At 33.4% G+C, this 12,572-nt stretch overlaps 1 protein-coding gene across 4 annotated transcripts in view; it reads right to left on the bottom strand.

Annotated features, from left to right (window-relative positions):
- Positions 1 to 12,572, bottom strand: part of LOC143232478 (muscleblind-like protein 1) — a 167,844-nt gene that overhangs the window by 95,448 nt on the left and 59,824 nt on the right. The window lies entirely within an intron of this gene.

Raw genomic sequence — 12,572 nt, forward strand, 5'->3', positions numbered from 1 at the left:
GTTTAAATAAAAATGGTTCCATAGAGTAGCAAATTACTTAATAGCAACAAATATTTACGTTATTTTGGTTTGTAGCATTTTAAAGTTTCATAAGCTATTTTCTGTTCTCGAATCTATTTACATATAAACATAACGGAAATTTCATAATTTTAGACAAAGCGACATTTCAGCTACAATAGATCTCTCAACCTGCAAACATCAGCCTTAAAACAGTAAACTATTTTTGTAAGCTCACTTTGAAAAGTGACTCATTAAGTCAAAATTCCTGGCATTCTTTATATAAGTTTTACCTTAATAAATAAAAAGTTTGCAAGCTTAATCCACAAGTGTATATTTCTTTATCACACCAACCCACTAACTCTATGGTGTACTTAGAAAAACAAAACAACCAAAGAAATATAGGTCCAATATCAGTAAAATCAAGGGTCACGCTAACAGATTTAAAGCCAGACAAATCTGATGTAAAAATAATTCTTTGTATTTTTCTTTATGAAAAGTACAAGCTGTTATGAATATACATTTTTCCCTTCATTTTATAACATGTTATGCATACTGTACATACATACGTACATGACATGCTCCGAGAATAACATATTGGTCCAGCATGGCCAAGTGGTTAAGGCACTCGAATAGTAATCCAACGGTTGCGGATTCGAATTCCTGTCACACCAAACATGCTCGCCTTTTCAGCCGTGGGAGCGTTATAATGTGACGGTCGGTCTCACTATTCGTTGGTAAAAGAGTAGCCCAAGAGTTCGCGGTGGGTGGTGATGACTAGTTGTTTTCCTTCTAGCCTTAAACTGCTAAATTAGGGACGGCTAGTGCAGATAGCCCTTGTGTAGCTTTCCGCGAAATTCAAAACAAAGAAATTCACAAACAATAACATACTCGTAAGTAAATGTTTCACCTAATGAATGAATTAGGTAATAAACAATTTAGGCACAAATTAAATGTACAAGTGAAAGTAATTTGAACGAAGTATAGATGACATAATAATCAGTATTTCTTTTAAATATGACTTTAATCTTATATTATTCAATGCATTTTGCCACATAGGCTACTTTAAATGAACATAATGTGCTAAAGGTCTTCCTGAAAACTTGTAATTCATTATTATCTTCCAATGTAATAAGTCTGAGTACACTGCCTATTAAACAGCATCATCCATTTGGTAATATAAGAATAATCTATAAAATTACTTTGAAGTTGTTAGTTTGGTGTAAAATACTGTTTAAACATTCCACGCTCTCCATGTTACTGATAAAAAGGAAACACCGACACAACAGATAACCACACGAAGTTACCACGTTACGTCACCGACTGAGAATGTTCATGGGCGTGTTATAACATAGTTGGTTAAATTCCTTGTTTAAACCAGCTTGGAGCTGTTTAACTTCTTGTCAAGTGACCAGTGTTCACTCTTGCAAGGCTAGAGATAGCGACGAAACGTGACTAGCTGGAATGCAAGAATCACATGTTAATTACCCAATCGGGTTATTGTTCATCTCAACAGTAAAATTATGCCAATCTCCTTAAAAAGAAATGCTTTTCTCTGAATTTCATAGATGGAAATAGTTACGTACTTACCCTAGATAACTCCTTGTCAGTGTCTTGATTTATTTGTATATATAAATAATTAACAGTTCAAAAACTTATAAAAACTAATCAATCTTTTTTGACACATACCCAGTCTGTATGTAGATAACAGTGCTAGACTGCATGGTTGAGACTAGAGAATTTTCAGATGGGAAAATATATTCAACATTTGAATTATATTTGCAAAAAAAAACAAAAACACATTAGTATTAGGCCTATTACATCGTCCATTATTATTTTAATTTTCTGATGTTGACCTAGTTGTTTTTGTACCTGATATTTGGAACATATTTGGAGAGACAGAATATCCTCAACACGTTTGGATTTACGCAGACGTGTTCTTGTAATATTGTAAGTTTTGTATTTTTACAGTTGGTTTGACTGTAATGTTATTATACTTATAAGAGAGATTTTATTCATTTTCCTTATTTAATTCTTCACCTCAACAAAACAACAATTTTCATCTATTTGGTTCATACATTTCATGTAAAAACATAACAACTCCATACTACCAATAAACTAAATACGAGAAATGAGATGTTTTTGATGTAAAAAAAATCCAAGCATCGTTATAAAACGAAAATAATAAAAAAAGAACACGTAATTCGTTCCTTTCAGTCAGTCAAAAGTGAAATTATTGAAACTAAGTTCTGTGCACGAAACTGAGATCAGCATTTCTCATACTAATTATTCTAAAATAATTCATCAGAAATTATTTTACACTTTATAAAGACTGCAAATTTAATTCTGTTAATTATTTCTTGAAATAGTGCATGATGCCTATAATCTAAAAGAAAAAATCACAAATCTCAAGGATAAACAAAAGACCAAAGAATTTACTCACTAAAGACTTGTTACTGTCTCGTGGGTTAGCACCTGACGTGTCGATCAGTTACAGTTTTCTAGCTGTGGTTTAATTTTTATTGCTCGGTCACTTACAACTTTCTTTTCTCGCTTTATTTCTGAGTTGCACTATTCCCTGCTGTTTTATTACTCGGTTACTTGCAAATTTCAGTGGTTATTTGTTCCGATTTCACTTCTGGTTTTAGGTGGTACGTTCTTAGATTCTCCGGGTGATTTACACTTCGACTACATACAGATGTTTGTGTTACTATATAGTTAATTACTTATTTATAACGACACACTTGAATTATTTTTTCATATTTCCTTGATACTCATGCACTTCAGTAGTTCAGATTTCCTTTCCAGGTTGCGTACTTAAATTCATTTTTCACTAGTGACTGTCTACTTCAAATATGCTCGTGTTCATTGTGGTAAAAAGTTTAATACAAATATTCTGTAACGCTATTTCATTTGCTTGAAATGTTACTGATTAAAAAAAGTACTAAATATTAAATGTCTTATGGAGCTCAATGTTTAAGAAACAAGTTCTCGAAATATCTGCCTTATACATGTTTTCAATTACTCTAAAATCGTGAACATAAAAAGCTTCTATGTTCCCTGATATTACACCATTAACTCACGATTTTTATAGCTTCAAGATCTCTGCTGCTTGAAGTAAAATTTTCAAATGGAACCGTACCTTTTGAAGTAGAAATTTATTTGTTTTGTTCTGCACTCGAGCTAGACGTTATTTAAGATTACGTTTTTAAATTATATATTTAAATAAGATGATACTGTTTTACTTTTAGCTTTACATACTGAAATGTCAAAACAGAAATTATTAATTAGCATAATTAAGCTCCTTCTAGTGTATTAGCGGCACATCTTATAATTTACAATGTTAAAATACGAGAGGCTTTGATTCCTGCGATGGGCGGAGCACAGATAGCTTTGTGCTTGATAGCAAACAAATAAAAGAATAACTGAGAATAGTTTAGTGATTTTCATTAATTAACGCCAAGTGATCCAAAGATAATATTGCACATGGCACTGAGCGTGTGTCTTGATTAGCGCACTTTTAAAGTTTAGAAAAATGATCTGGGCACTGTAAAACATCAGTTTGACAAAAGTGGAGTCAACCTTTTATTGATTATTAGGTCAGTGAAAGAAAAACTACAAGCAATATGAGAAAGTGTGTGTGAGATTAACAATCAAGTGATCATTAATTAAACCAACTTGTGGAACCTAAAATCGTTTTCTTTAATTAAGTGGATTGAACTTTGTATTTTGTTTTATCGAATAATATAAAATAATCTGCACAGCTATAAAACTTGTTACAGGTTAAAGATTAAAACAAAGATAGAGAGGAAGTTAGGAAAATGAATTACAAAAACGAGATAACATTTGCAGAAAAACTACAAACAAAATAAATTCCATCAAAGACAAGATCAAGGAAGTCCTAAGAAATGATATAATGGCTGGAAGAAAACTAATACGTAAATAAACATCAATATGCGTGTACGTAAGTTTCCACATTTCTTCATCAATAAGCACCAAACTTGACACAGTGACACAGGATAACAGAAGGAAAGTTATGAAGGGGTTGACTCCTCATCTAATTTCATATTGATAGAATTTTTGAAAACAGTATGACTTTCTTTCCAGTATTAGTACCGTTATATATTCTTGTTACACTTTAAATGTTTATTATGTTACGAAAGAAAACAAAAGCATAATTTCCTATCCTTCGTTAAAAATGAGTTTTTATTTCACCCGTCCAATTGACGGATACTCAAGCTATCTATATAAACAAAAGTCAGAGTGTGTGTATCTGTTCTTTATACATTTCCATATTTTTTGATTAATAAGTACCAATCCTGACACAGTTATACAAAATGACATGAGAAAGACCATGAAGGGTGTTGGATCTCTATCTAATTTCACATTGATGGAATACTTGAAAACAGTATGTCTTTCTTTTCAGTATCAATACCTTTACGAATTGTGAGGGATTTACTATTATATATCTAATTTGATATTAGTGTTTGTTTAAGTTAAATTTATATTTAGAAAAGTAGATAACTTATACTGTTAAATTTAGATAGCGAAATTCCTGACAATTTATTAAAGTTGTAGTTGAATCAACAGCATATATGTGTACGTAAACACTAGTGTATCGTCAGTATTGTTGTGCAGGCTGAACTTTCTAGTAACTCTCCTCACTCCTATAAACGTAACCAACGCGACGCCCCAAGAGACAGTATGTATTATTGGTTTTCTATAGTTGGTATACTATAATCCCAGAAGCTATAACTATAAATAACACTTATTAATTGGGCGATTCTGGTCAGGACGGGAACATTTACAAATTTCGAAAATTACAAACCATTTAACTTCAATGAATTCACATCGGACAATAGTATTTTTAAGAAGAAATTATACAACTTCAGTAACGAAAAACTCAACATGTGGCCAGCGAAAACCGAAGAACGCAGAGCTAGCTTGCTGCCTGTTAAATGAATTGTACCTATATGAACTCAAAATTAACTCGCTCATCGTAAACCCTCCATAAACATAAAAGAAGTTCCAGACCTGAAAGAATTGTTTGTTTTGAATTTCGCTCAAAGCTACACAAGGGCTATCTGCGCTAGCCGTCTCTAATTTAGCAGTGTAAGACTAGAGAAAAGGAAGCTAGTCATCACCACACACCGCCAACTCTTGGGCTACTATTTTACCAACGAATAGTGTAATTGACCGTCACATTATAACGCTCCTACGGTTGAAAGGGCGTGCACGCTTAGTGCGACGGGGATTCGAACCCGCGACCCTCATATTACGAGTGGAACGCCTTAACCCATCTGGCCATTTTGGGGCCTTAGACCACAAAGAATACTCGATACTGTTTGTAAGTTTGTAAAACTTTTGTACATGGATCATTATCTCTAATAATCTTCACTTAAGTTATGCTATTGTTTATATATTAAAATATATTTGTATTAAAAAAGAAACTCTATGTATCGATCTTGTTCGCAAGTACCATAAATTGAATACATATCAACGTTTATTTAACAACTAAATTTAAATTATTATTTAGCTAAGTTTCAGCCTATTTGAAATTGTAATAAGTAACACGACCCTTTCGGAAACTTGTGATGGATACCCTCGGGACATGTGGATGTATAAACAGGTTATGTTTTACTGTGCAAAAAACATGGATTATCTGTATAAGTGGCCAAGTTCTTTGTGGCACGCTTTCTCAGAGTCTTTAACTCAGCTTGATAGAGGACTCGATTTTCTACTGGTTGCACTTTTGGCATAGCTCAGCAATAACTGTTATACAGTCTCAACAGAGTTGGGCAGCTTGTTGTAGAGACCAGCTACTTAACTCAGAGTTACACTAATTGATATTGTAAAAGTAATAGTATTTGTATAACACTTTTAATGTTCATTATGTTAAGAAATAAATACAAGCACAATTTCCTATCCTTTATTACAAATGAGTTTATACTTCCCTTGTTCAACGGTTGGGCAGTCCAACTAGTAAGTATTATACAAACAAAACAGCAGAAATTTTAAGGTTATAATGAAGTGCAGAAATATAATAACAAAAAAGCAGACGATTGGAGAAGCCATCAGAAAATTATAACAATATTAACGAACGTTAAATGAAGGTCAATGCTATAGTAAAATATCTAGGAACTGAATTTCATTGGCAATTGTGTAATGTTACCACTACTGCTCTGTAACCTATGACTCCAAGACCTCCATGGACTGTTACTACTTCATCAAATTATAGAGTTTAGCAGGCAGTTCAACAACTTTGCTGAGTCGAAAAATTAAGAGACTATGATGGAATGATATCATGAGAAACAACTAAGGTAAAAATTTGGAATAATTTTCAAAGTAAATTGATATAGTGATGTTTACTTTGCTTCATCTTTTAAAGGACCAGCTTTAACAACACTAAGCAATCTTTTAAGACCCATTACAACTACCAGCCATTAACTGCTGCCTTTTCAAAGAAGTGTTACATTGAAAAGACATTTAGGAACAGAGTTAGGAGAAAGGACAAGACCTTACCCGAACTTGCTGAAGAAGAGAAAAAGCTTGCCTAATTATCTTATCTAGACGCTCTATGTATTCGTTGGCACACAACCAATTCATATATGTCGTGGTGGATGAGAATATGCGAAATGGACAAAAATGGGTAGGTGTGCATGTTTAAAAGAAGCTATTCATTTGGTGATGGAACTTTAATTAATTAAAGTTGCAGTTAAACAACTAAAAGAACCATCTAGAAATTGTGGAATTGTCAGATCAAATAATATACAAGTATATGAAGTTAGATGATTGTTTACTCAAAACGGAAAAAGAAAACAACATGGAAGCAGGTGTTTGAACTGCCTTTTAAAATATGAAAATTGCTCTCAACGGTTGGCAGAAAAAGCAAAGTGTTATAAATATGGAGACCATGGACATTACAGCCTAAGCTCTATCCAACCAACAAATTATAATAAACTAAGGACACAAGACTCTAAGGATTAGCTGAAAACCTAAACAGATGTGAGAAATATGGAGTTGCCCAGACATCGGGAAATAGGACTAAGTTGGACTTCAGGACGAAATTCAGTTGAGAATACTTCATCTGTCCCAACTGAGATAAGGAGTTAATTATTTTAAGATACCAGTTGACGAGATAATGGATTCATTGGTGTAACACCTTGTATCATGTTGATCGACACTAGTTTTACATGTACTATTGTTCGACGCGATCTAGTAATGAAAGTTAGCAGTTATCTACAGAGATAAACCAGGAAGACAGATTGATGCGAGCAGTAAATGGTCATGAAGTTCCAGTAAGCGGAAAACTATAATTCGTCCTGACTATAGATAGTTTTTCTACACAACATAATATGTGGGAACTGATACTTTTGAAGAGAACATTTTCTGAGTAGACTTCATTCAAAAAAACAAATATGAAATTAGACTCGCTTCAAATTGTTCCTGAGTCTATGAATAGGATATCCCTGTGCACTACACAACAATGACAACACTAGAGGTTGAGCATTTAGTTACAACAAGGATGGAAGAACAATATAATGAGGACAACAACTTCGGTTGAACAGATTAACATCTAGAAAGACAGGTGGTCTATTAGCGGTGTTTTTCAATGGGGGGAGCAGAAATAAAAAGTTAAATTATTTCAGATGTACTTTTTTTTTTTGCATGATACACATACAAAACTTGTCATGTCAGTAACTGAATTTTGTTTGGATGCTTAATTTTGCGAATGTAATACAAATTGTCTGTAAGTATTATACAGATTTTCATTGTTCGTTGTAATACCTGACAAACACGCTCTACACGTAAAGAAACTCATGTAGATCGAGAAATGCAATATTACTTACTTCATCCACAAGACGTTTTAAACTGTATGTTGAACAAAAAAACACGTTTTCTGTACTCTACATCTTCATCGACTAGCGGCTATTAGAGAAAACTTACAAGCATTTGTTAAGTTATTTACAAGGCTCACAAAATTCTAAGATACACCATTTCCACACACTTAAGGCCTAATTTTATGAATGTCTAAAAATTGTAGTTGTACTGGTCTGTAAAGGAATATCGATCAAAAATGCGATTTCTTGATTAATCCAAGATAAATTACTTAGAAATAGTGGAGGAAGCGTTAGTTATCAAAAGCATAAATTTTGCTAAGGATAACACAAGGAAATACACAGGCTTGACAAGAGCGGGCTACAGTCCCGAGATCCGGGAAAATATGGGATAAAGACTAATGTATTCTCATTTTCACAATATACTTAAGGAAAAATCACAGTACTGAGGTAAATCACTTTGTCTAAAAAAAAACAAAAAAATTTTTATCCAAAAAATGTAAATTTTCAACGCATTTGGCTTCCGCCCGCCAGAAAAATTCTTCATACGCCCATAAATGTACCATGGATTTATAAAGATTTCAAAAAAGGGCCCTGGTGAAATAATTGTCCGGGGCTCAACCTACCTCTCGACGCCCCTGGAAATACATATCAAGGGAATAGAACTATAAGTTGTTCCGAGGAAAGCTGACTACAGAATAAAGACTGGGGTTCTCTGAGAAATACATATCAAGGGAATAGAACTATAAATTGTTCCGAGGAAAGCTGACTAGAGAATAAAGACTGAGGTTCTCTGATAAATACATATCAAGGAAATAGAACTATAAGTTGTTCCGAGGAAGGCTGACTGTAAAATAAAGACTGGGGTTCTCTGAGAAATACATATCAAGGGAATAGAACTATAAGTTGTTCCAGGGAAAGCTGACTATAGAATAAAGACTGGGGTTCTCTGAGAAAGAAAATTAAGGAATGAAGCTTGAAGACGTTTTTCAATGGAAAGTTGTCAGTTCAGGTCAAAGATTACTTCAAAAATATATTACTAAAATACCCCTAACTAAACATTGCTTCAGAGCTGATTATAAAGTGAATGAAGATAGTAAATTACTTTTCCTTGAAAAGGATATGAATGAAATAATGTTAAAGGTTGTTCCAAGGAAGGTTGGTTGACAGGTAATATGGTCTAACGCCTAGACTATCGTACTGTGATCTGTTGCTCGGTAATTTGTGAAAACTTACAACCCAGTAAGTCTGATAATCTTAAAGGTATCTTTTTTTTACTCTCCCTCTCAGAATTTCCAGAGAAGGTTTCGTCAGTTGTTTGCATGAAACACGCAAAGTGTTAAGTTGATATGCAATGAAATACTCTTCTGTATAGGGCCAGTGAAGAAAGATTTGATCAAATTACAATCACTCTTCTGGTGATGCTATCTCTTACATGTTATCAATCATAAAATCTGAAAATGTTCCAATAAAATCAATTTTAGATTTTCCAGAGAAAATATCGTGCATGGGAACAGCCTTGGAAGTTTACTTCATGATTGGTAAACAATAAAGGTAGGCTTATTGAAAGTAATACTGACTAGAAAATGAGATTATGCAGAGGATGTAAAAACAAGAACTGCACCAGAAAAGACAGCTGGTGCTTTGGAAAATATAATTGAAAAATTAATTAAAAATTCAAAGGCAATTTTAAGGGGTGCTTTAGAAAATTATAACTAAGAATGTAACTAGAAACTCAGAGAGGTTATGGAAAAATATAGTGTAGGACGTGTTTGGAAATGTGAAGACGTTATAGAGGGACGTAATGAAGAACTTGGATGGAATTCGGGAGAGACTTTACAAAACCTAATGAAAAATGATACAGAAAATATGAAGGCAGTTTGGAATAGCAAAATCAGTAACTTGGTCTGATATTTAGAAGTTCTACAAACGGATATAACCAAGCGATTAGTCAGACACTGATCAGAAGAAACAAGAAACTGATTGAAAATTAAAGGAATCTTTGAACGAACATAACAAAAGATCACTTGAAATTTTAAAGAGTTTGAATGAGTATAACAACAATTTAAAGAAAAAATTCTGTTTGTTTGAAGTTAAGCACAAAGCTGTACAGTGGGCTATCTGTGCTCTGCCCACCATGAGTATCGAAACTGGTTTCAATCATCGTACGTCCACAGATATACCACTGAGGGTGAAGATAAAATTAACACTAAGCAAGTATCCATAGAAAATCCTTAATTACTAATAGTGATTAATGTCGACCAAGCCCCCCAGTGACACAGTGGTATGTCTGCGAACCGCTGGAAACCGGGTTTCCATACCACTAGTGGGCAGGGCACAGGCAGCCCCTTGCATAGTTTTGTGCATAATAATAAACAACAGCATGGTTAATCACTTCCAATATTTTCGAATAATTTATCACATGGCGATGTCAAGAGACGAGTTTAAGAGCAAAAAAATTATTGGTAAGAGTCCCGAATAAGTGAAACACTTCATAAAATGATCATGCCCAAGAGCGCCCCAAGAAATTACGAAACTATTGGTTTGTGATCAGTTCGTTAATATTTTATGAAGTTTAGTGCCTGACTGAATAAAATTTAAAGTAACATTTTGAAAGAAGTTTTTAAATATGTTATGAAGTTAAAATCTATGAAAATAATTAACATAAAACACAGAAAACCTATTTGTTACAGTGGACTCATGAGGAAAGCCAATGTTTAGTTGCCTGGTTTACATAATTTGGAAGGAATAACATGGGAAATTCCAAGAAAAAAAAGAAATACTCTATACGAATATACGTTGCTGATTGTAAATAATAAGATTACAGTTCAGAATACAAGTCAAGACGAAGACAACCAAATGGAATTTGTCTTCACTTAATCCATAAGGACAACACAATAGTGACTGTATGCAAATAAAACGTCAGTAGAATTCAAAACAAAACACAGTGTATCTTTCTAGAAGAAATATTAGAGTACAACGATAGGAAGTGGGAGTCAGTAGCAGAAACAGAAGTTGGCAAAATATGAAAAATCAAACTTCAGACGGAATAACTAGACATCAATTTCAAAAATGAGATATTGTCTTAACAATTGGTAATGGGATTTTTACAAATAAAATAGGAAGAACAATTGTGTTATTTGGAAGTGACCTGATATATATATGGAAAAGGACAACATCATGACCTCGAAGCTATATGACTGTAAATGAGATCTTCTTCAAGCAGCTTCAGTTGAAAAAAATCCTTGCCGTTGATGTGTCAATAGTCCAGTCTTAGATCTAATGTTAAGAGTACCAATATAAGACAAGCTGAACTTCAGAGAGCAGAAGTGCCTTTGAAGGCTAGTAACACAGTCTTATGGCTAAATACACTAGTACTGGGCCTATCATAAAATGTGTGGGAAAATATTAAAACTACTTTGTGAACTGTAGTAAGCTACTGTTTGCCAAAGTAGTTTTGTCTCAGTGGAATCCAACCAGATTATGTGATAGCGTCCCGTATAACAATTATGAATACACAATACGTTTGAAACAGCATTTAGGCCTACGCACATAAAGGTTTGCAAAATAATCGCTTAATTCTACCCATAATTATCCAGCATCTGAAACATCTGGTGTTAGGTAACTGCGGAAAATTACATGAAAAGTGATGGGAAAACCTCAAACCTCAGCTGCGAGGGCAGACATCTTAAAAAGCAATGTTTGTAATTGAAAACGTAAATTGCTAGAATACCACTTGAAGAAATCATTTCAGATATTTTAATTTCATGCTTTCACCAGAATTATGCAAAGAAAAACGTCGATGTAGTGATGGACAGTCTTACATAATGGTCAAAGATATAAACTTAAAAACTGGTAGTTGGACGTTGCAGTTGGATTTGTATCGAAATATGAAGGATCATATAACTTATTTTTCTGCTATTACTATTTTATAACTTGAACTATACTTTATGCAATCATAAACCAAGTTGTCAGGTCAAAAACCCTAAATATCAAAGTATAACCATTATTAATTTCGAACCGCAAAAGCTTTGTTCGACTTTTAAACGAATAGTGTGTTTGACTGTAACTATTACAACACACCTCCAGATGAATGTGTGAAGCGTACTCAACAGCATTACAGTGCGAACCTTGGACTTTCCGATCGACGTCTTGACACATTAATAACATGGCCACGCGGCCCGGGCCTAACTTTTATTTCTATCACTAAAGAAATTCCTAATCCCTGTTATTTGCTAAAGTGTGTAAAATCCTTGGAATAGGGAGAAAAGAGGACACAAAAAAGAGACTATAATTTTCTTGAAAATTATATTGCGGTAAATTTCTGGAAAAATTAAAACAAATTACATTTTCTGCAATTTTACTTTTCAAATATTTTCGCTATTAATTATTTCTTAAACGTCTTGGCAGCAATAAACAATGTCAATATTATACATGACTCTGGTTTACTGATTAATTTTGCTTTTTATAAACTTAAAAACAATCAGGATAGACGGTTTTCATCTCATAGTGCCCCGTTTTTTATTGTACTTTTCGTACGTTTGAATCACTGTAATAACAAACATAAATGGTATAATCCATTAAGAGTCACTCTTCAATCTCTCTTACTCTATTTAGGTCACTCTTTGACTCTGTATTCATTGGTTACATCTTTATTTCACTTTTTTATTCCCGCCTGTTTCTTCTTCCTGACTTTTCGACAGTTCGTTTATCGTTACTAGATTTTGTTAGTTATTT

Source organism: Tachypleus tridentatus, chromosome 11 (assembly GCF_004210375.1).
Source record: "Tachypleus tridentatus isolate NWPU-2018 chromosome 11, ASM421037v1, whole genome shotgun sequence".
Taxonomy (NCBI): Eukaryota; Metazoa; Arthropoda; class Merostomata; order Xiphosura; family Limulidae; genus Tachypleus; species Tachypleus tridentatus.